Source organism: Triturus cristatus, chromosome 8 (assembly GCF_964204655.1).
Source record: "Triturus cristatus chromosome 8, aTriCri1.1, whole genome shotgun sequence".
NCBI lineage: Eukaryota > Metazoa > Chordata > Amphibia > Caudata > Salamandridae > Triturus > Triturus cristatus.
The window spans coordinates 56,907,915-56,930,557 of NC_140591.1; the positions used below are offsets into that span (position 1 = coordinate 56,907,915).

The following is a 22,643-nucleotide window of genomic DNA, read 5'->3' on the forward strand; positions in this document are numbered from 1 at the left end:
ATAGCAGCTGGCAGGCCGAAATAGCTCAGTTGGGAGAGCGTTAGACTGAAGATCTAAAGATCCCGGGTTTCGGCACATTTTGAACTTCTGCTTTGCATGCCACAAAGACTATTTTGAGTCAACTCATATTGACTTTGTTTATAATGATCAAAACCTTTTATCAAGATAATCAACAATACAATTAATTCAACATATTATTTACTTTCTGTCTTTCTTTCAAACTTGCTTCCACCTCTCTTGTATTCAACTTTGCCTCCTTTATTTCCCAATTCTTCCTTTAATTGAAAGTAAAGCTTTGCCTGCATCAGCCTCCAGTTCCCCTTATACAAAACTGTTAGTAGTCAGATGACCTAGCTTGCCGACCCTCGCCAAATAGGTCTGTGTTTCTGAGTATAAGTCCATTCATAGTTTACAAACATCATCTAACTAACTTGGCTCCTAAAAAGGAAATTCACCCATCAGACCAATTTAGCTACTGAATAATACTGGACAATTTAACACATAACTGCACATGCAGATAGAGTGACCAGGTTCTGCATTTATCTTAAACAATTATAAAAAATACAACAGAAAGCTGAAATTGCCAGCTGTATGAAATAGCTCAGTTGGGAGAGCAGTAGACTGAAGATCTAAAGGTCCCTGGTTCAATCCCGGGTTTAGGCTCATTTTGAACTTCTGCTTTGCATGCCACAAATGCTATTTGGAGTCAACTCATATTGACGTTGTTTATAATGATCGAAACCTTTTATCAACCTGATCGATAAGACAACCATTTCAACATATTTTTTACATTCTGTCTTTCTGTCAAACTTGCTTCCACCTCTCTTGTATTCAACTTTACCTGCTTTATTTGCCAATTCTTCCTTTAATTGAAAGTAAAGCTTTGCCTGCATCAGCCTCGAGTTCCCCTTATACAAAACTGTTAGTAGTCAGATGACCTAGTTGGCCTACCCTCGCCATATAGGTCTGTGTGTCCGAGTATAAGTCCATTCATAGTTTACAAACATCTTCTAACTAACTTGGCTCCTAAAAAGGAAATTCACCCATCAGACCAATTTAGCTGCTGAATAATATTGGACAATTTAACACATAACTGCACATGCAGATAGAATGACCAGGGTCTGCATTTATCTTTAACAATTATCAAAAATGCAACAGAAAGCCAAAATGGCCAGCTGGATGAAATAGCTCAGTTGGGAGAGTGTTAGATTGAAAATCTAAAAGTCCCTTGTTCAATGCTGGGTTTCGGAAAAGTCTGAGAGGTTTCTAGCTTCTCACAAAATATTTCTTGGTATCAGCTCAAGTTTTTCTTTCTTTATTTATCAAAATATTTGATCAACTGATCGACAACATGATCAATTCAACATAGAATTGTCTTTCTGTCCTCCTTCTAAATTTGCTTCCACCTCTCTTGCATTCAGCTTCGACTACAAATGTTTCCTATTTCATGCTTTTTTGTAAAGTAAACTCTTGTCTGCATCAGCTTCCACTTCTCCTTGAACACAGATTTCAGTATTCAGATGACATAGCTTACCTACTCAGGCCAAATACCTCTGTGTAATATGGTGCTAGTCCATTCAGAGTAAAAAACAAAAGCTACCTAACCTGGATCCGAAAAATGCTATTTACCTATTGCACCCGTTAACTGATGAATGATACAGGACATCTTAAAACATAGCTCTAGCATGAGGTTGAGCATCTATTTTCTTGGGAAGTTTAAAAGAAAGGATGAAGACCCAAACTACCAGCAGGCCGAAATAGCTCAGTTGGGAGAGCGTTAGACTGAAGATCTAAAGGTCCCTGGTTCAATCCCGGGTTTCGGCACAATTTCAACTTCTGCTTTTCATGTCACAAAAGCTGTTTGGAGTTAAATCAACGCTCTTCTTTATCAAAACCTTTTATCAATCTGATCAACAACACAATCAATTCAACATATTATTTACTTTCTGTCTTCCTTTCAAACTTGCTTCCACCTCTCTTGTATTCAACTATGCCTCATTTATTTGCAACTTCTTGCTTTATTTTAAAGTAAAGCTTTGCCTGCATCAGCCTCCAATTCCCCTTATACAAAACTGTCAGTAGTCAGATGACATAGCTTGCACACCCTGGCCATATAGGTCTGTGTTTCAGAGTATAAGTCAATTCAGAGTTTAGAAAAAAAAATTCTACCTACCTTGTCCCCTAAAAAGGATATTCACTCATCAGACCAAGTTACCTGCTGAATGATACTGGACACTTTAACACATAACTATAAACGAAAATAGAATGACCAGGTTCTGTATGTATCGTATACAATTATTAATAATACATCAGGAGGCCTCAGGGACTTGTTGGCTGAAATATCTCAGTTGGGAGATCGTTAGACTGAAGAGCTTAAGGTACCTGATTCAATCCTGACTTTCAGCACAGTGCGAGGGGATCCTACATTCTTGCAAAATATTTCTTGAAATCAGCTCTAGTTTTTTTTTCTTTATTTCTCAAAATATTTTATCAACTGATCAACAACATGATAACTTCAACAAAAAGTTGACTTTCTGTCCTCCTTCTAAACTTGCTTCCACCTCTCTTGCCATCAGCTTTGATGACGAATTTATCCCATTTTATACTTTTTTCAAAGTAAACTCTTGTCTGCATCAGCTTTCACTTCACCTTGAACAAAGTTGTCAGTATTGAGATGACATAGCTTACCTACTCAGGCGACATACGTCTGTGTAATACAGTGCTGGTCCACTCAGAGTTTTAAAAGAAAAACGACCTAACATTTATCCCAAAAACGCTACTCACCCATTTCACCAGTTAGCTGCTGAACAATGCAGGACACATTAAAACACAGCTATAACCTCAGATTGAAAATCCAGGTTCTGCATCTCTCTTCTGGGATTGTTCAAAAAAAGAGGCTGAATACTATAGCTGCTGGCAGGCCGAAATTGCTCAGTTGGGAGAGCGTTAGACTGAAGATCTAAAGGTCCCTGGTTCGATCCCGGGTTTCGGTACATTTTGAACTTCTGCTTTGCATGCCACAAAGACTATTTTGAGTCAACTCATATTGACTTTGTTTATAATGATCAAAACCTTTTATCAAGATAATCGACAATACAATTAATTCAACATATTATTTACTTTCTGTCTTTCTTTCAAACTTGCTTCCACCTCTCTTGTATTCAACTTTGCCTCCTTTATTTCCCAATTCTTCCTTTAATTGAAAGTAAAGCTTTGCCTGCATCAGCCTCCAGTTCCCCTTATACAAAACTGTTAGTAGTCAGATGACCTAGCTTGCCGACCCTCGCCATATAGGTCTGTGTTTCTGAGTAGAAGTCCATTCATAGTTTACAAACATCATCTAACTAACTTGGCTCCTAAAAAGGAAATTCACCCATCAGACCAATTTAGCTACTGAATAATACTGGACAATTTAACACATAACTGCACATGCAGATAGAGTGACCAGGTTCTGCATTTATCTTTAACAATTATAAAAAATACAACAGAAAGCCGAAATTGCCAGCTGGATGAAATAGCTCAGTTGGGAGAGCAGTAGACTGAAGATCTAAGGGTCCCTGGTTCAATCCCGGGTTTAGGCACATTTTGAACTTCTGCTTTGCATGCCACAAATGCTTTTTGGAGTCAACTCATATTGACGTTGTTTATAATGATCAAAACCTTTTATCAAGCTGATCGATAAGACAACCATTTCAACATATTTTTTACATTCTGTCTTTCTGTCAAACTTGCTTCCACCTCTCTTGTATTCAACTTTACCTGCTTTATTTGCCAATTCTTCCTTTAATTGAAAGTAAAGCTTTGCCTGCATCAGCCTCAAGTTCCCCTTATACAAAACTGTTAGTAGTCAGATGACCTAGTTTGCCTACCCTCGCCATATAGGTCTGTGTGTCTGAGTATAAGTCCATTCATAGTTTACAAACATCTTCTAACTAACTTGGCTCCTAAAAAGGAAATTCACCCATCAGACCAATTTAGCTGCTGAATAATATTGGACAATTTAACACATAACTGCACATGCAGATAGAATGACCAGGGTCTGCATTTATCTTTAACAATTATCAAAAATACAACAGAAAGCCAAAATGGCCAGCTGGATAAAATAGCTCAGTTGGGAGAGTGTTAGATTGAAAATCTAAAAGTCCCTTGTTCAATGCTGGGTTTCGGAAAAGTCTGAGAGGTTTCTTGCTTCTCACAAAATATTTCTTGGTATCAGCTCAAGTTTTTCTTTCTTTATTTATCAAAATATTTGATCAACTGATCGACAACATGATCAATTCAACATAGAATTGTCTTTCTGTCCTCCTTCTAAATTTGCTTCCACCTCTCTTGCATTCAGCTTCGACTACAAATGTTTCCTATTTCATGCTTTTTTGTAAAGTAAACTCTTGTCTGCATCAGCTTCCACTTCTCCTTGAACACAGATTTCAGTATTCAGATGACATAGCTTACCTACTCAGGCCAAATACCTCTGTGTAATATGGTGCTAGTCCATTCAGAGTAAAAAACAAAAGCTACCTAACCTGGATCCGAAAAATGCTATTTACCTATTGCACCCGTTAACTGATGAATGATACAGGACATCTTAAAACATAGCTCTAGCATGAGGTTGAGCATCTATTTTCTTGGGAAGTTTAAAAGAAAGGATGAAGACCCAAACTACCAGCAGGCCGAAATAGCTCAGTTGGGAGAGCGTTAGACTGAAGATCTAAAGGTCCCTGGTTCAATCCCGGGTTTCGGCACAATTTCAACTTCTGCTTTTCATGTCACAAAAGCTGTTTGGAGTTAAATCAACGCTCTTCTTTATCAAAACCTTTTATCAATCTGATCAACAACACAATCAATTCAACATATTATTTACTTTCTGTCTTCCTTTCAAACTTGTTTCCACCTCTCTTGTATTCAACTATGCCTCATTTATTTGCAACTTCTTGCTTTATTTTAAAGTAAAGCTTTGCCTGCATCAGCCTCCAATTCCCCTTATACAAAACTGTCAGTAGTCAGATGACATAGCTTGTACACCCTGGCCATATAGGTCTGTGTTTCAGAGTATAAGTCAATTCAGAGTTTAGAAAAAAAAATTCTACCTACCTTGTCCCCTAAAAAGGATATTCACTCATCAGACCAAGTTACCTGCTGAATGATACTGGACACTTTAACACATAACTATAAACGAAAATAGAATGACCAGGTTCTGTATGTATCGTCTACAATTATTAATAATACATCAGGAGGCCACAGGGACTTGTTGGCTGAAATATCTCAGTTGGGAGATCGTTAGACTGAAGAGCTTAAGGTACCTGATTCAATCCTGACTTTCAGCACAGTGCGAGGGGATCCTACATTCTTGCAAAATATTTCTTGAAATCAGCTCTAGTTTTTTTTTCTTTATTTCTCAAAATATTTTATCAACTGATCAACAACATGATAACTTCAACAAAAAGTTGTCTTTCTGTCCTCCTTCTAAACTTGCTTCCACCTCTCTTGCCATCAGCTTTGATGACGAATTTATCCCATTTTATACTTTTTTCAAAGTAAACTCTTGTCTGCATCAGCTTTCACTTCTCCTTGAACAAAGTTGTCAGTATTGAGATGACATAGCTTACCTACTCAGGCGACATACGTCTGTGTAATACAGTGCTGGTCCACTCAGAGTTTTAAAAGAAAAACGACCTAACATTTATCCCAAAAACGCTACTCACCCATTTCACCAGTTAGCTGCTGAACAATGCAGGACACATTAAAACACAGCTCTAACCTCAGATTGAAAATCCAGGTTCTGCATCTCTGTTCTGGGATTGTTCAAAAAAAGAGGCTGAATACTATAGCTGCTGGCAGGCCGAAATAGCTCAGTTGGGAGAGCGTTAGACTGAAGATCTAAAGGTCCCTGGTTCGATCCCGGGTTTCGGCACATTTTGAACTTCTGCTTTGCATGCCACAAAGACTATTTTGAGTCAACTCATATTGACTTTGTTTATAATGATCAAAACCTTTTATCAAGATAATCAACAATACAATTAATTCAACATATTATTTACTTTCTGTCTTTCTTTCAAACTTGCTTCCACCTCTCTTGTATTCAACTTTGCCTCCTTTATTTCCCAATTCTTCCTTTAATTGAAAGTAAAGCTTTGCCTGCATCAGCCTCCAGTTTCCCTTATACAAAACTGTTAGTAGTCAGATGACCTAGCTTGCCGACCCTCGCCAAATAGGTCTGTGTTTCTGAGTATAAGTCCATTCATAGTTTACAAACATCATCTAACTAACTTGGCTCCTAAAAAGGAAATTCACCCATCAGACCAATTTAGCTACTGAATAATACTGGACAATTTAACACATAACTGCACATGCAGATAGAGTGACCAGGTTCTGCATTTATCTTTAACAATTATAAAAAATACAACAGAAAGCCAAAATTGCCAGCTGTATGAAATAGCTCAGTTGGGAGAGCAGTAGACTGAAGATCTAAAGGTCCCTGGTTCAATCCCGGGTTTAGGCTCATTTGGAACTTCTGCTTTGCATGCCACAAATGCTATTTGGAGTCAACTCATATTGACGTTGTTTATAATGATCGAAACCTTTTATCAACCTGATCGATAAGACAACCATTTCAACATATTTTTTACATTCTGTCTTTCTGTCAAACTTGCTTCCACCTCTCTTGTATTCAACTTTACCTGCTTTATTTGCCAATTCTTCCTTTAATTGAAAGTAAAGCTTTGCCTGCATCAGCCTCGAGTTCCCCTTATACAAAACTGTTAGTAGTCAGATGACCTAGTTTGCCTACCCTCGCCATATAGGTCTGTGTGTCTGAGTATAAGTCCATTCATAGTTTACAAACATCTTCTAACTAACTTGGCTCCTAAAAAGGAAATTCACCCATCAGACCAATTTAGCTGCTGAATAATATTGGACAATTTAACACATAACTGCACATGCAGATAGAATGACCAGGGTCTGCATTTATCTTTAACAATTATCAAAAATACAACAGAAAGCCAAAATGGCCAGCTGGATGAAATAGCTCAGTTGGGAGAGTGTTAGATTGAAAATCTAAAAGTCCCTTGTTCAATGCTGGGTTTCGGAAAAGTCTGAGAGGTTTCTTGCTTCTCACAAAATATTTCTTGGTATCAGCTCAAGTTTTTCTTTCTTTATTTATCAAAATATTTGATCAACTGATCGACAACATGATCAATTCAACATAGAATTGTCTTTCTGTCCTCCTTCTAAATTTGCTTCCACCTCTCTTGCATTCAGCTTCGACTACAAATGTTTCCTATTTCATGCTTTTTTCTAAAGTAAACTCTTGTCTGCATCAGCTTCCACTTCTCCTTGAACACAGATTTCAGTATTCAGATGACATAGCTTACCTACTCAGGCCAAATACCTCTGTGTAATATGGTGCTAGTCCATTCAGAGTAAAAAACAAAAGCTACCTAACCTGGATCCGAAAAATGCTATTTACCTATTGCACCCGTTAACTGATGAATGATACAGGACATCTTAAAACATAGCTCTAGCATGAGGTTGAGCATCTATTTTCTTGGGAAGTTTAAAAGAAAGGATGAAGACCCAAACTACCAGCAGGCCGAAATAGCTCAGTTGGGAGAGCGTTAGACTGAAGATCTAAAGGTCCCTGGTTCAATCCCGGGTTTCGGCACAATTTCAACTTCTGCTTTTCATGTCACAAAAGCTGTTTGGAGTTAAATCAACGCTCTTCTTTATCAAAACCTTTTATCAATCTGATCAACAACACAATCAATTCAACATATTATTTACTTTCTGTCTTCCTTTCAAACTTGCTTCCACCTCTCTTGTATTCAACTATGCCTCATTTATTTGCAACTTCTTGCTTTATTTTAAAGTAAAGCTTTGCCTGCATCAGCCTCCAATTCCCCTTATACAAAACTGTCAGTAGTCAGATGACATAGCTTGCACACCCTGGCCATATAGGTCTGTGTTTCAGAGTATAAGTCAATTCAGAGTTTAGAAAAAAAAATTCTACCTACCTTGTCCCCTAAAAAGGATATTCACTCATCAGACCAAGTTACCTGCTGAATGATACTGGACACTTTAACACATAACTATAAACGAAAATAGAATGACCAGGTTCTGTATGTATCGTCTGCAATTATTAATAATACATCAGGAGGCCTCAGCGACTTGTTGGCTGAAATATCTCAGTTGGGAGATCGTTAGACTGAAGAGCTTAAGGTACCTGATTCAATCCTGACTTTCAGCACAGTGCGAGGGGATCCTACATTCTTGCAAAATATTTCTTGAAATCAGCTCTAGTTTTTTTTTCTTTATTTCTCAAAATATTTTATCAACTGATCAACAACATGATAACTTCAACAAAAAGTTGTCTTTCTGTCCTCCTTCTAAACTTGCTTCCACCTCTCTTGCCATCAGCTTTGATGACGAATTTATCCCATTTTATACTTTTTTCAAAGTAAACTCTTGTCTGCATCAGCTTTCACTTCTCCTTGAACAAAGTTGTCAGTATTGAGATGACATAGCTTACCTACTCAGGCGACATACGTCTGTGTAATACAGTGCTGGTCCACTCAGAGTTTTAAAAGAAAAACGACCTAACATTTATCCCAAAAACGCTACTCACCCATTTCACCAGTTAGCTGCTGAACAATGCAGGACACATTAAAACACAGCTCTAACCTCAGATTGAAAATCCAGGTTCTGCATCTCTGTTCTGGGATTGTTCAAAAAAAGAGGCTGAATACTATAGCTGCTGGCAGGCCGAAATAGCTCAGTTGGGAGAGCGTTAGACTGAAGATCTAAAGGTCCCTGGTTCAATCCCGGGTTTCGGCACATTTTGAACTTCTGCTTTGCATGCCACAAAGACTATTTTGAGTCAACTCATATTGACTTTGTTTATAATGATCAAAACCTTTTATCAAGATAATCGACAATACAATTAATTCAACATATTATTTACTTTCTGTCTTTCTTTCAAACTTGCTTCCACCTCTCTTGTATTCAACTTTGCCTCCTTTATTTCCCAATTCTTCCTTTAATTGAAAGTAAAGCTTTGCCTGCATCAGCCTCCAGTTCCCCTTATACAAAACTGTTAGAAGTCAGATGACCTAGCTTGCCGACCCTCGCCATATAGGTCTGTGTTTCTGAGTATAAGTCCATTCATAGTTTACAAACATCATCTAACTAACTTGGCTCCTAAAAAGGAAATTCACCCATCAGACCAATTTAGCTACTGAATAATACTGGACAATTTAACACATAACTGCACATGCAGATAGAGTGACCAGGTTCTGCATTTATCTTTAACAATTATAAAAAATACTACAGAAAGCCGAAATTGCCAGCTGGATGAAATAGCTCAGTTGGGAGAGCAGTAGACTGAAGATCTAAAGGTCCCTGGTTCAATCCCGGGTTTAGGCACATTTTGAACTTCTGCTTTGCATGCCACAAATGCTATTTGGAGTCAACTCATATTGACGTTGTTTATAATGATCAAAACCTTTTATCAAGCTGATCGATAAGACAACCATTTCAACATATTTTTTACATTCTGTCTTTCTGTCAAACTTGCTTCCACCTCTCTTGTATTCAACTTTACCTGCTTGATTTGCCAATTCTTCCTTTAATTGAAAGTAAAGCTTTGCCTGCATCAGCCTTGAGTTCCCCTTATACAAAACTGTTAGTATTCAGATGACCTAGTTTGCCTACCCTCGCCATATAGGTCTGTGTGTCTGAGTATAAGTCCATTCATAGTTTACAAACATCTTCTAACTAACTTGGCTCCTAAAAAGGAAATTCACCCATCAGACCAATTTAGCTGCTGAATAATATTGGACAATTTAACACATAACTGCACATGCAGATAGAATGACCAGGGTCTGCATTTATCTTTAACAATTATCAAAAATACAACAGAAAGCCAAAATGGCCAGCTGGATGAAATAGCTCAGTTGGGAGAGTGTTAGATTGAAAATCTAAAAGTCCCTTGTTCAATGCTGGGTTTCGGAAAAGTCTGAGAGGTTTCTTGCTTCTCACAAAATATTTCTTGGTATCAGCTCAAGTTTTTCTTTCTTTATTTATCAAAATATTTGATCAACTGATCGACAACATGATCAATTCAACATAGAATTGTCTTTCTGTCCTCCTTCTAAATTTGCTTCCACCTCTCTTGCATTCAGCTTCGACTACAAATGTTTCCTATTTCATGCGTTTTTCTAAAGTAAACTCTTGTCTGCATCAGCTTCCACTTCTCCTTGAACACAGATTTCAGTATTCAGATGACATAGCTTACCTACTCAGGCCAAATACCTCTGTGTAATATGGTGCTAGTCCATTCAGAGTAAAAAACAAAAGCTACCTAACCTGGATCCGAAAAATGCTATTTACCTATTGCACCCGTTAACTGATGAATGATACAGGACATCTTAAAACATAGCTCTAGCATGAGGTTGAGCATCTATTTTCTTGGGAAGTTTAAAAGAAAGGATGAAGACTGAAACTGCCAGCAGGCCGAAATAGCTCAGTTGGGAGAGCGTTAGACTGAAGATCCAAAGGTCCCTGGTTCAATCCCGGGTTTCGGCACAATTTCAACTTCTGCTTTTCATGTCACAAAAGCTGTTTGGAGTTAAATCAACGCTCTTCTTTATCAAAACCTTTTATCAATCTGATCAACAACACAATCAATTCAACATATTATTTACTTTCTGTCTTCCTTTCAAACTTGCTTCCACCTCTCTTGTATTCAACTATGCCTCATTTATTTGCAACTTCTTGCTTTATTTTAAAGTAAAGCTTTGCCTGCATCAGCCTCCAATTCCCCTTATACAAAACTGTCAGTAGTCAGATGACATAGCTTGTACACCCTGGCCATATAGGTCTGTGTTTCAGAGTATAAGTCAATTCAGAGTTTAGAAAAAAAAATTCTACCTACCTTGTCCCCTAAAAAGGATATTCACTCATCAGACCAAGTTACCTGCTGAATGATACTGGACACTTTAACACATAACTATAAACGAAAATAGAATGACCAGGTTCTGTATGTATCGTCTACAATTATTAATAATACATCAGGAGGCCACAGGGACTTGTTGGCTGAAATATCTCAGTTGGGAGATCGTTAGACTGAAGAGCTTAAGGTACCTGATTCAATCCTGACTTTCAGCACAGTGCGAGGGGATCCTACATTCTTGCAAAATATTTCTTGAAATCAGCTCTAGTTTTTTTTTCTTTATTTCTCAAAATATTTTATCAACTGATCAACAACATGATAACTTCAACAAAAAGTTGTCTTTCTGTCCTCCTTCTAAACTTGCTTCCACCTCTCTTGCCATCAGCTTTGATGACGAATTTATCCCATTTTATACTTTTTTCAAAGTAAACTCTTGTCTGCATCAGCTTTCACTTCTCCTTGAACAAAGTTGTCAGTATTGAGATGACATAGCTTACCTACTCAGGCGACATACGTCTGTGTAATACAGTGCTGGTCCACTCAGAGTTTTAAAAGAAAAACGACCTAACATTTATCCCAAAAACGCTACTCACCCATTTCACCAGTTAGCTGCTGAACACTGCAGGACACATTAAAACACAGCTCTAACCTCAGATTGAAAATCCAGGTTCTGCATCTCTGTTCTGGGATTGTTCAAAAAAAGAGGCTGAATACTATAGCTGCTGGCAGGCCGAAATAGCTCAGTTGGGAGAGCGTTAGACTGAAGATCTAAAGGTCCCTGGTTCGATCCCGGGTTTCGGCACATTTTGAACTTCTGCTTTGCATGCCACAAAGACTATTTTGAGTCAACTCATATTGACTTTGTTTATAATGATCAAAACCTTTTATCAAGATAATCGACAATACAATTAATTCAACATATTATTTACTTTCTGTCTTTCTTTCAAACTTGCTTCCACCTCTCTTGTATTCAACTTTGCCTCCTTTATTTCCCAATTCTTCCTTTAATTGAAAGTAAAGCTTTGCCTGCATCAGCCTCCAGTTCCCCTTAATCAAAACTGTTAGTAGTCAGATGACCTAGCTTGCCGACCCTCGCCATATAGGTCTGTGTTTCTGAGTATAAGTCCATTCATAGTTTACAAACATCATCTAACTAACTTGGCTCCTAAAAAGGAAATTCACCCATCAGACCAATTTAGCTACTGAATAATACTGGACAATTTAACACATAACTGCACATGCAGATAGAGTGACCAGGTTCTGCATTTATCTTTAACAATTATAAAAAATACAACAGAAAGCCGAAATTGCCAGCTGGATGAAATAGCTCAGTTGGGAGAGCAGTAGACTGAAGATCTAAAGGTCCCTGGTTCAATCCCGGGTTTATGCTCATTTTGAACTTCTGCTTTGCATGCCACAAATGCTATTTGGAGTCAACTCATATTGACGTTGTTTATAATGATCAAAACCTTTTATCAAGATAATCGACAATACAATTAATTCAACATATTATTTACTTTCTGTCTTTCTTTCAAACTTGCTTCCACCTCTCTTGTATTCAACTTTGCCTCCTTTATTGCCCAATTCTTCCTTTAATTGAAAGTAAAGCTTTGCCTGCATCAGCCTCCAGTTCCCCTTATACAAAACTGTTAGTAGTCAGATGACCTAGCTTGCCGACCCTCGCCATATAGGTCTGTGTGTCTGAGTATAAGTCCGTTCATAGTTTACAAACATCTTCTAACTAACTTGGCTCCTAAAAAGGAAATTCACCCATCAGACCAATTTAGCTGCTGAATAATATTGGACAATTTAACACATAACTGCACATGCAGATAGAATGACCAGGGTCTGCATTTATCTTTAACAATTATCAAAAATACAACAGAAAGCCAAAATGGCCAGCTGGATGAAATAGCTCAGTTGGGAGAGTGTTAGATTGAAAATCTAAAAGTCCCTTGTTCAATGCTGGGTTTCGGAAAAGTCTGAGAGGTTTCTTGCTTCTCACAAAATATTTCTTGGTATCAGCTCAAGTTTTTCTTTCTTTATTTATCAAAATATTTGATCAACTGATCGACAACATGATCAATTCAACATAGAATTGTCTTTCTGTCCTCCTTCTAAATTTGCTTCCACCTCTCTTGCATTCAGCTTCGACTACAAATGTTTCCTATTTCATGCTTTTTTGTAAAGTAAACTCTTGTCTGCATCAGCTTCCACTTCTCCTTGAACACAGATTTCAGTATTCAGATGACATAGCTTACCTACTCAGGCCAAATACATCTGTGTAATATGGTGCTAGTCCATTCAGAGTAAAAAACAAAAGCTACCTAACCTGGATCCGAAAAATGCTATTTACCTATTGCACCCGTTAACTGATGAATGATACAGGACATCTTAAAACATAGCTCTAGCATGAGGTTGAGCATCTATTTTCTTGGGAAGTTTAAAACAAAGGATGAAGACCCAAACTACCAGCAGGCCGAAATAGCTCAGTTGGGAGAGCGTTAGACTGAAGATCTAAAGGTCCCTGGTTCAATCCCGGGTTTCGGCACAATTTCAACTTCTGCTTTTCATGTCACAAAAGCTGTTTGGAGTTAAATCAACGCTCTTCTTTATCAAAACCTTTTATCAATCTGATCAACAACACAATCAATTCAACATATTATTTACTTTCTGTCTTCCTTTCAAACTTGTTTCCACCTCTCTTGTATTCAACTATGCCTCATTTATTTGCAACTTCTTGCTTTATTTTAAAGTAAAGCTTTGCCTGCATCAGCCTCCAATTCCCCTTATACAAAACTGTCAGTAGTCAGATGACATAGCTTGTACGCCCTGGCCATATAGGTCTGTGTTTCAGAGTATAAGTCAATTCAGAGTTTAGAAAAAAAAATTCTACCTACCTTGTCCCCTAAAAAGGATATTCACTCATCAGACCAAGTTACCTGCTGAATGATACTGGACACTTTAACACATAACTATAAACGTAAATAGAATGACCAGGTTCTGTATGTATCGTCTACAATTATTAATAATACATCAGGAGGCCACAGGGACTTGTTGGCTGAAATATCTCAGTTGGGAGATCGTTAGACTGAAGAGCTTAAGGTACCTGATTCAATCCTGACTTTCAGCACAGTGCGAGGGGATCCTACATTCTTGCAAAATATTTCTTGAAATCAGCACTAGTTTTTTTTTCTTTATTTCTCAAAATATTTTATCAACTGATCAACAACATGATAACTTCAACAAAAAGTTGTCTTTCTGTCCTCCTTCTAAACTTGCTTCCACCTCTCTTGCCATCAGCTTTGATGACGGATTTATCCCATTTTATACTTTTTTCAAAGTAAACTCTTGTCTGCATCAGCTTTCACTTCTCCTTGAACAAAGTTGTCAGTATTGAGATGACATAGCTTACCTACTCAGGCGACATACGTCTGTGTAATACAGTGCTGGTCCACTCAGAGTTTTCAAAGAAAAACGACCTAACATTTATCCCAAAAACGCTACTCACCCATTTCACCAGTTAGCTGCTGAACAATGCAGGACACATTAAAACACAGCTCTAACCTCAGATTGAAAATCCAGGTTCTGCATCTCTGTTCTGGGATTGTTCAAAAAAAGAGGCTGAATACTATAGCAGCTGGCAGGCCGAAATAGCTCAGTTGGGAGAGCGTTAGACTGAAGATCTAAAGATCCCGGGTTTCGGCACATTTTGAACTTCTGCTTTGCATGCCACAAAGACTATTTTGAGTCAACTCATATTGACTTTGTTTATAATGATCAAAACCTTTTATCAAGATAATCAACAATACAATTAATTCAACATATTATTTACTTTCTGTCTTTCTTTCAAACTTGCTTCCACCTCTCTTGTATTCAACTTTGCCTCCTTTATTTCCCAATTCTTCCTTTAATTGAAAGTAAAGCTTTGCCTGCATCAGCCTCCAGTTCCCCTTATACAAAACTGTTAGTAGTCAGATGACCTAGCTTGCCGACCCTCGCCAAATAGGTCTGTGTTTCTGAGTATAAGTCCATTCATAGTTTACAAACATCATCTAACTAACTTGGCTCCTAAAAAGGAAATTCACCCATCAGACCAATTTAGCTACTGAATAATACTGGACAATTTAACACATAACTGCACATGCAGATAGAGTGACCAGGTTCTGCATTTATCTTAAACAATTATAAAAAATACAACAGAAAGCCGAAATTGCCAGCTGTATGAAATAGCTCAGTTGGGAGAGCAGTAGACTGAAGATCTAAAGGTCCCTGGTTCAATCCCGGGTTTAGGCTCATTTTGAACTTCTGCTTTGCATGCCACAAATGCTATTTGGAGTCAACTCATATTGACGTTGTTTATAATGATCGAAACCTTTTATCAACCTGATCGATAAGACAACCATTTCAACATATTTTTTACATTCTGTCTTTCTGTCAAACTTGCTTCCACCTCTCTTGTATTCAACTTTACCTGCTTTATTTGCCAATTCTTCCTTTAATTGAAAGTAAAGCTTTGCCTGCATCAGCCTCGAGTTCCCCTTATACAAAACTGTTAGTAGTCAGATGACCTAGTTGGCCTACCCTCGCCATATAGGTCTGTGTGTCTGAGTATAAGTCCATTCATAGTTTACAAACATCTTCTAACTAACTTGGCTCCTAAAAAGGAAATTCACCCATCAGACCAATTTAGCTGCTGAATAATATTGGACAATTTAACACATAACTGCACATGCAGATAGAATGACCAGGGTCTGCATTTATCTTTAACAATTATCAAAAATACAACAGAAAGCCAAAATGGCCAGCTGGATGAAATAGCTCAGTTGGGAGAGTGTTAGATTGAAAATCTAAAAGTCCCTTGTTCAATGCTGGGTTTCGGAAAAGTCTGAGAGGTTTCTAGCTTCTCACAAAATATTTCTTGGTATCAGCTCAAGTTTTTCTTTCTTTATTTATCAAAATATTTGATCAACTGATCGACAACATGATCAATTCAACATAGAATTGTTTTTCTGTCCTCCTTCTAAATTTGCTTCCACCTCTCTTGCATTCAGCTTCGACTACAAATGTTTCCTATTTCATGCTTTTTTGTAAAGTAAACTCTTGTCTGCATCAGCTTCCACTTCTCCTTGAACACAGATTTCAGTATTCAGATGACATAGCTTACCTACTCAGGCCAAATACCTCTGTGTAATATGGTGCTAGTCCATTCAGAGTAAAAAACAAAAGCTACCTAACCTGGATCCGAAAAATGCTATTTACCTATTGCACCCGTTAACTGATGAATGATACAGGACATCTTAAAACATAGCTCTAGCATGAGGTTGAGCATCTATTTTCTTGGGAAGTTTAAAAGAAAGGATGAAGACCCAAACTACCAGCAGGCCGAAATAGCTCAGTTGGGAGAGCGTTAGACTGAAGATCTAAAGGTCCCTGGTTCAATCCCGGGTTTCGGCACAATTTCAACTTCTGCTTTTCATGTCACAAAAGCTGTTTGGAGTTAAATCAACGCTCTTCTTTATCAAAACCTTTTATCAATCTGATCAACAACACAATCAATTCAACATATTATTTACTTTCTGTCTTCCTTTCAAACTTGCTTCCACCTCTCTTGTATTCAACTATGCCTCATTTATTTGCAACTTCTTGCTTTATTTTAAAGTAAAGCTTTGCCTGCATCAGCCTCCAATTCCCCTTATACAAAACTGTCAGTAGTCAGATGACATAGCTTGCACACCCTGGCCATATAGGTCTGTGCTTCAGAGTATAAGTCAATTCAGAGTTTAGAAAAAAAAATTCTACCTACCTTGTCCCCTAAAAAGGATATTCACTCATCAGACCAAGTTACCTGCTGAATGATACTGGACACTTTAACACATAACTATAAACGAAAATAGAATGACCAGGTTCTGTATGTATCGTATACAATTATTAATAATACATCAGGAGGCCTCAGGGACTTGTTGGCTGAAATATCTCAGTTGGGAGATCGTTAGACTGAAGAGCTTAAGGTACCTGATTCAATCCTGACTTTCAGCACAGTGCGAGGGGATCCTACATTCTTGCAAAATATTTCTTGAAATCAGCTCTAGTTTTTTTTTCTTTATTTCTCAAAATATTTTATCAACTGATCAACAACATGATAACTTCAACAAAAAGTTGACTTTCTGTCCTCCTTCTAAACTTGCTTCCACCTCTCTTGCCATCAGCTTTGATGACGAATTTATCCCATTTTATACTTTTTTCAAAGTAAACTCTTGTCTGCATCAGCTTTCACTTCACCTTGAACAAAGTTGTCAGTATTGAGATGACATAGCTTACCTACTCAGGCGACATACGTCTGTGTAATACAGTGCTGGTCCACTCAGAGTTTTAAAAGAAAAACGACCTAACATTTATCCCAAAAACGCTACTCACCCATTTCACCAGTTAGCTGCTGAACAATGCAGGACACATTAAAACACAGCTATAACCTCAGATTGAAAATCCAGGTTCTGCATCTCTCTTCTGGGATTGTTCAAAAAAAGAGGCTGAATACTATAGCTGCTGGCAGGCCGAAATTGCTCAGTTGGGAGAGCGTTAGACTGAAGATCTAAAGGTCCCTGGTTCGATCCCGGGTTTCGGTACATTTTGAACTTCTGCTTTGCATGCCACAAAGACTATTTTGAGTCAACTCATATTGACTTTGTTTATAATGATCAAAACCTTTTATCAAGATAATCGACAATACAATTAATTCAACATATTATTTACTTTCTGTCTTTCTTTCAAACTTGCTTCCACCTCTCTTGTATTCAACTTTGCCTCCTTTATTTCCCAATTCTTCCTTTAATTGAAAGTAAAGCTTTGCCTGCATCAGCCTCCAGTTCCCCTTATACAAAACTGTTAGTAGTCAGATGACCTAGCTTGCCGACCCTCGCCATATAGGTCTGTGTTTCTGAGTATAAGTCCATTCATAGTTTACAAACATCATCTAACTAACTTGGCTCCTAAAAAGGAAATTCACCCATCAGACCAATTTAGCTACTGAATAATACTGGACAATTTAACACATAACTGCACATGCAGATAGAGTGACCAGGTTCTGCATTTATCTTTAACAATTATAAAAAATACAACAGAAAGCCGAAATTGCCAGCTGGATGAAATAGCTCAGTTGGGAGAGCAGTAGACTGAAGATCTAAGGGTCCCTGGTTCAATCCCGGGTTTAGGCACATTTTGAACTTCTGCTTTGCATGCCACAAATGCTTTTTGGAGTCAACTCATATTGACGTTGTTTATAATGATCAAAACCTTTTATCAAGCTGATCGATAAGACAACCATTTCAACATATTTTTTACATTCTGTCTTTCTGTCAAACTTGCTTCCACCTCTCTTGTATTCAACTTTACCTGCTTTATTTGCCAATTCTTCCTTTAATTGAAAGTAAAGCTTTGCCTGCATCAGCCTCAAGTTCCCCTTATACAAAACTGTTAGTAGTCAGATGACCTAGTTTGCCTACCCTCGCCATATAGGTCTGTGTGTCTGAGTATAAGTCCATTCATAGTTTACAAACATCTTCTAACTAACTTGGCTCCTAAAAAGGAAATTCACCCATCAGACCAATTTAGCTGCTGAATAATATTGGACAATTTAACACATAACTGCACATGCAGATAGAATGACCAGGGTCTGCATTTATCTTTAACAATTATCAAAAATACAACAGAAAGCCAAAATGGCCAGCTGGATAAAATAGCTCAGTTGGGAGAGTGTTAGATTGAAAATCTAAAAGTCCCTTGTTCAATGCTGGGTTTCGGAAAAGTCTGAGAGGTTTCTTGCTTCTCACAAAATATTTCTTGGTATCAGCTCAAGTTTTTCTTTCTTTATTTATCAAAATATTTGATCAACTGATCGACAACATGATCAATTCAACATAGAATTGTCTTTCTGTCCTCCTTCTAAATTTGCTTCCACCTCTCTTGCATTCAGCTTCGACTACAAATGTTTCCTATTTCATGCTTTTTTGTAAAGTAAACTCTTGTCTGCATCAGCTTCCACTTCTCCTTGAACACAGATTTCAGTATTCAGATGACATAGCTTACCTACTCAGGCCAAATACCTCTGTGTAATATGGTGCTAGTCCATTCAGAGTAAAAAACAAAAGCTACCTAACCTGGATCCGAAAAATGCTATTTACCTATTGCACCCGTTAACTGATGAATGATACAGGACATCTTAAAACATAGCTCTAGCATGAGGTTGAGCATCTATTTTCTTGGGAAGTTTAAAAGAAAGGATGAAGACCCAAACTACCAGCAGGCCGAAATAGCTCAGTTGGGAGAGCGTTAGACTGAAGATCTAAAGGTCCCTGGTTCAATCCCGGGTTTCGGCACAATTTCAACTTCTGCTTTTCATGTCACAAAAGCTGTTTGGAGTTAAATCAACGCTCTTCTTTATCAAAACCTTTTATCAATCTGATCAACAACACAATCAATTCAACATATTATTTACTTTCTGTCTTCCTTTCAAACTTGTTTCCACCTCTCTTGTATTCAACTATGCCTCATTTATTTGCAACTTCTTGCTTTATTTTAAAGTAAAGCTTTGCCTGCATCAGCCTCCAATTCCCCTTATACAAAACTGTCAGTAGTCAGATGACATAGCTTGTACACCCTGGCCATATAGGTCTGTGTTTCAGAGTATAAGTCAATTCAGAGTTTAGAAAAAAAAATTCTACCTACCTTGTCCCCTAAAAAGGATATTCACTCATCAGACCAAGTTACCTGCTGAATGATACTGGACACTTTAACACATAACTATAAACGAAAATAGAATGACCAGGTTCTGTATGTATCGTCTACAATTATTAATAATACATCAGGAGGCCACAGGGACTTGTTGGCTGAAATATCTCAGTTGGGAGATCGTTAGACTGAAGAGCTTAAGGTACCTGATTCAATCCTGACTTTCAGCACAGTGCGAGGGGATCCTACATTCTTGCAAAATATTTCTTGAAATCAGCTCTAGTTTTTTTTTCTTTATTTCTCAAAATATTTTATCAACTGATCAACAACATGATAACTTCAACAAAAAGTTGTCTTTCTGTCCTCCTTCTAAACTTGCTTCCACCTCTCTTGCCATCAGCTTTGATGACGAATTTATCCCATTTTATACTTTTTTCAAAGTAAACTCTTGTCTGCATCAGCTTTCACTTCTCCTTGAACAAAGTTGTCAGTATTGAGATGACATAGCTTACCTACTCAGGCGACATACGTCTGTGTAATACAGTGCTGGTCCACTCAGAGTTTTAAAAGAAAAACGACCTAACATTTATCCCAAAAACGCTACTCACCCATTTCACCAGTTAGCTGCTGAACAATGCAGGACACATTAAAACACAGCTCTAACCTCAGATTGAAAATCCAGGTTCTGCATCTCTGTTCTGGGATTGTTCAAAAAAAGAGGCTGAATACTATAGCTGCTGGCAGGCCGAAATAGCTCAGTTGGGAGAGCGTTAGACTGAAGATCTAAAGGTCCCTGGTTCGATCCCGGGTTTCGGCACATTTTGAACTTCTGCTTTGCATGCCACAAAGACTATTTTGAGTCAACTCATATTGACTTTGTTTATAATGATCAAAACCTTTTATCAAGATAATCAACAATACAATTAATTCAACATATTATTTACTTTCTGTCTTTCTTTCAAACTTGCTTCCACCTCTCTTGTATTCAACTTTGCCTCCTTTATTTCCCAATTCTTCCTTTAATTGAAAGTAAAGCTTTGCCTGCATCAGCCTCCAGTTTCCCTTATACAAAACTGTTAGTAGTCAGATGACCTAGCTTGCCGACCCTCGCCAAATAGGTCTGTGTTTCTGAGTATAAGTCCATTCATAGTTTACAAACATCATCTAACTAACTTGGCTCCTAAAAAGGAAATTCACCCATCAGACCAATTTAGCTACTGAATAATACTGGACAATTTAACACATAACTGCACATGCAGATAGAGTGACCAGGTTCTGCATTTATCTTTAACAATTATAAAAAATACAACAGAAAGCCAAAATTGCCAGCTGTATGAAATAGCTCAGTTGGGAGAGCAGTAGACTGAAGATCTAAAGGTCCCTGGTTCAATCCCGGGTTTAGGCTCATTTTGAACTTCTGCTTTGCATGCCACAAATGCTATTTGGAGTCAACTCATATTGACGTTGTTTATAATGATCGAAACCTTTTATCAACCTGATCGATAAGACAACCATTTCAACATATTTTTTACATTCTGTCTTTCTGTCAAACTTGCTTCCACCTCTCTTGTATTCAACTTTACCTGCTTTATTTGCCAATTCTTCCTTTAATTGAAAGTAAAGCTTTGCCTGCATCAGCCTCGAGTTCCCCTTATACAAAACTGTTAGTAGTCAGATGACCTAGTTTGCCTACCCTCGCCATATAGGTCTGTGTGTCTGAGTATAAGTCCATTCATAGTTTACAAACATCTTCTAACTAACTTGGCTCCTAAAAAGGAAATTCACCCATCAGACCAATTTAGCTGCTGAATAATATTGGACAATTTAACACATAACTGCACATGCAGATAGAATGACCAGGGTCTGCAATTATCTTTAACAATTATCAAAACTACAACAGAAAGCCAAAATGGCCAGCTGGATGAAATAGCTCAGTTGGGAGAGTGTTAGATTGAAAATCTAAAAGTCCCTTGTTCAATGCTGGGTTTCGGAAAAGTCTGAGAGGTTTCTTGCTTCTCACAAAATATTTCTTGGTATCAGCTCAAGTTTTTCTTTCTTTATTTATCAAAATATTTGATCAACTGATCGACAACATGATCAATTCAACATAGAATTGTCTTTCTGTCCTCCTTCTAAATTTGCTTCCACCTCTCTTGCATTCAGCTTCGACTACAAATGTTTCCTATTTCATGCTTTTTTCTAAAGTAAACTCTTGTCTGCATCAGCTTCCACTTCTCCTTGAACACAGATTTCAGTATTCAGATGACATAGCTTACCTACTCAGGCCAAATACCTCTGTGTAATATGGTGCTAGTCCATTCAGAGTAAAAAACAAAAGCTACCTAACCTGGATCCGAAAAATGCTATTTACCTATTGCACCCGTTAACTGATGAATGATACAGGACATCTTAAAACATAGCTCTAGCATGAGGTTGAGCATCTATTTTCTTGGGAAGTTTAAAAGAAAGGATGAAGACCCAAACTACCAGCAGGCCGAAATAGCTCAGTTGGGAGAGCGTTAGACTGAAGATCTAAAGGTCCCTGGTTCAATCCCGGGTTTCGGCACAATTTCAACTTCTGCTTTTCATGTCACAAAAGCTGTTTGGAGTTAAATCAACGCTCTTCTTTATCAAAACCTTTTATCAATCTGATCAACAACACAATCAATTCAACATATTATTTACTTTCTGTCTTCCTTTCAAACTTGCTTCCACCTCTCTTGTATTCAACTATGCCTCATTTATTTGCAACTTCTTGCTTTATTTTAAAGTAAAGCTTTGCCTGCATCAGCCTCCAATTCCCCTTATACAAAACTGTCAGTAGTCAGATGACATAGCTTGCACACCCTGGCCATATAGGTCTGTGTTTCAGAGTATAAGTCAATTCAGAGTTTAGAAAAAAAAATTCTACCTACCTTGTCCCCTAAAAAGGATATTCACTCATCAGACCAAGTTACCTGCTGAATGATAC

The 22,643-nt window shown here is 37.7% G+C and overlaps 11 non-coding genes across 11 annotated transcripts; all 11 read left to right on the forward strand.

Annotated features, from left to right (window-relative positions):
* The first annotated feature begins 1,751 nt into the window (after positions 1 to 1,751).
* Positions 1,752 to 1,824, forward strand: TRNAF-GAA (transfer RNA phenylalanine (anticodon GAA)). Its single transcript has one exon. It is a non-coding gene; the product is annotated as a tRNA-Phe (tRNA).
* A 2,845-nt stretch (positions 1,825 to 4,669) lies between these two features.
* Positions 4,670 to 4,742, forward strand: TRNAF-GAA (transfer RNA phenylalanine (anticodon GAA)). The gene has a single exon. It is a non-coding gene; the product is annotated as a tRNA-Phe (tRNA).
* Positions 4,743 to 5,838: 1,096 nt separating this feature from the next.
* Positions 5,839 to 5,911, forward strand: TRNAF-GAA (transfer RNA phenylalanine (anticodon GAA)). The gene has a single exon. It is a non-coding gene; the product is annotated as a tRNA-Phe (tRNA).
* A 1,676-nt stretch (positions 5,912 to 7,587) lies between these two features.
* Positions 7,588 to 7,660, forward strand: TRNAF-GAA (transfer RNA phenylalanine (anticodon GAA)). The gene has a single exon. It is a non-coding gene; the product is annotated as a tRNA-Phe (tRNA).
* A 1,096-nt stretch (positions 7,661 to 8,756) lies between these two features.
* Positions 8,757 to 8,829, forward strand: TRNAF-GAA (transfer RNA phenylalanine (anticodon GAA)). Its single transcript has one exon. It is a non-coding gene; the product is annotated as a tRNA-Phe (tRNA).
* Positions 8,830 to 11,674: 2,845 nt separating this feature from the next.
* TRNAF-GAA (transfer RNA phenylalanine (anticodon GAA)) lies at positions 11,675 to 11,747 on the forward strand. The gene has a single exon. It is a non-coding gene; the product is annotated as a tRNA-Phe (tRNA).
* A 1,676-nt stretch (positions 11,748 to 13,423) lies between these two features.
* On the forward strand, positions 13,424 to 13,496 carry TRNAF-GAA (transfer RNA phenylalanine (anticodon GAA)). Its single transcript has one exon. It is a non-coding gene; the product is annotated as a tRNA-Phe (tRNA).
* A 2,833-nt stretch (positions 13,497 to 16,329) lies between these two features.
* TRNAF-GAA (transfer RNA phenylalanine (anticodon GAA)) lies at positions 16,330 to 16,402 on the forward strand. Its single transcript has one exon. It is a non-coding gene; the product is annotated as a tRNA-Phe (tRNA).
* Positions 16,403 to 19,247: 2,845 nt separating this feature from the next.
* On the forward strand, positions 19,248 to 19,320 carry TRNAF-GAA (transfer RNA phenylalanine (anticodon GAA)). Its single transcript has one exon. It is a non-coding gene; the product is annotated as a tRNA-Phe (tRNA).
* A 1,096-nt stretch (positions 19,321 to 20,416) lies between these two features.
* On the forward strand, positions 20,417 to 20,489 carry TRNAF-GAA (transfer RNA phenylalanine (anticodon GAA)). Its single transcript has one exon. It is a non-coding gene; the product is annotated as a tRNA-Phe (tRNA).
* A 1,676-nt stretch (positions 20,490 to 22,165) lies between these two features.
* TRNAF-GAA (transfer RNA phenylalanine (anticodon GAA)) lies at positions 22,166 to 22,238 on the forward strand. The gene has a single exon. It is a non-coding gene; the product is annotated as a tRNA-Phe (tRNA).
* The last annotated feature ends 405 nt before the right edge of the window (positions 22,239 to 22,643 follow it).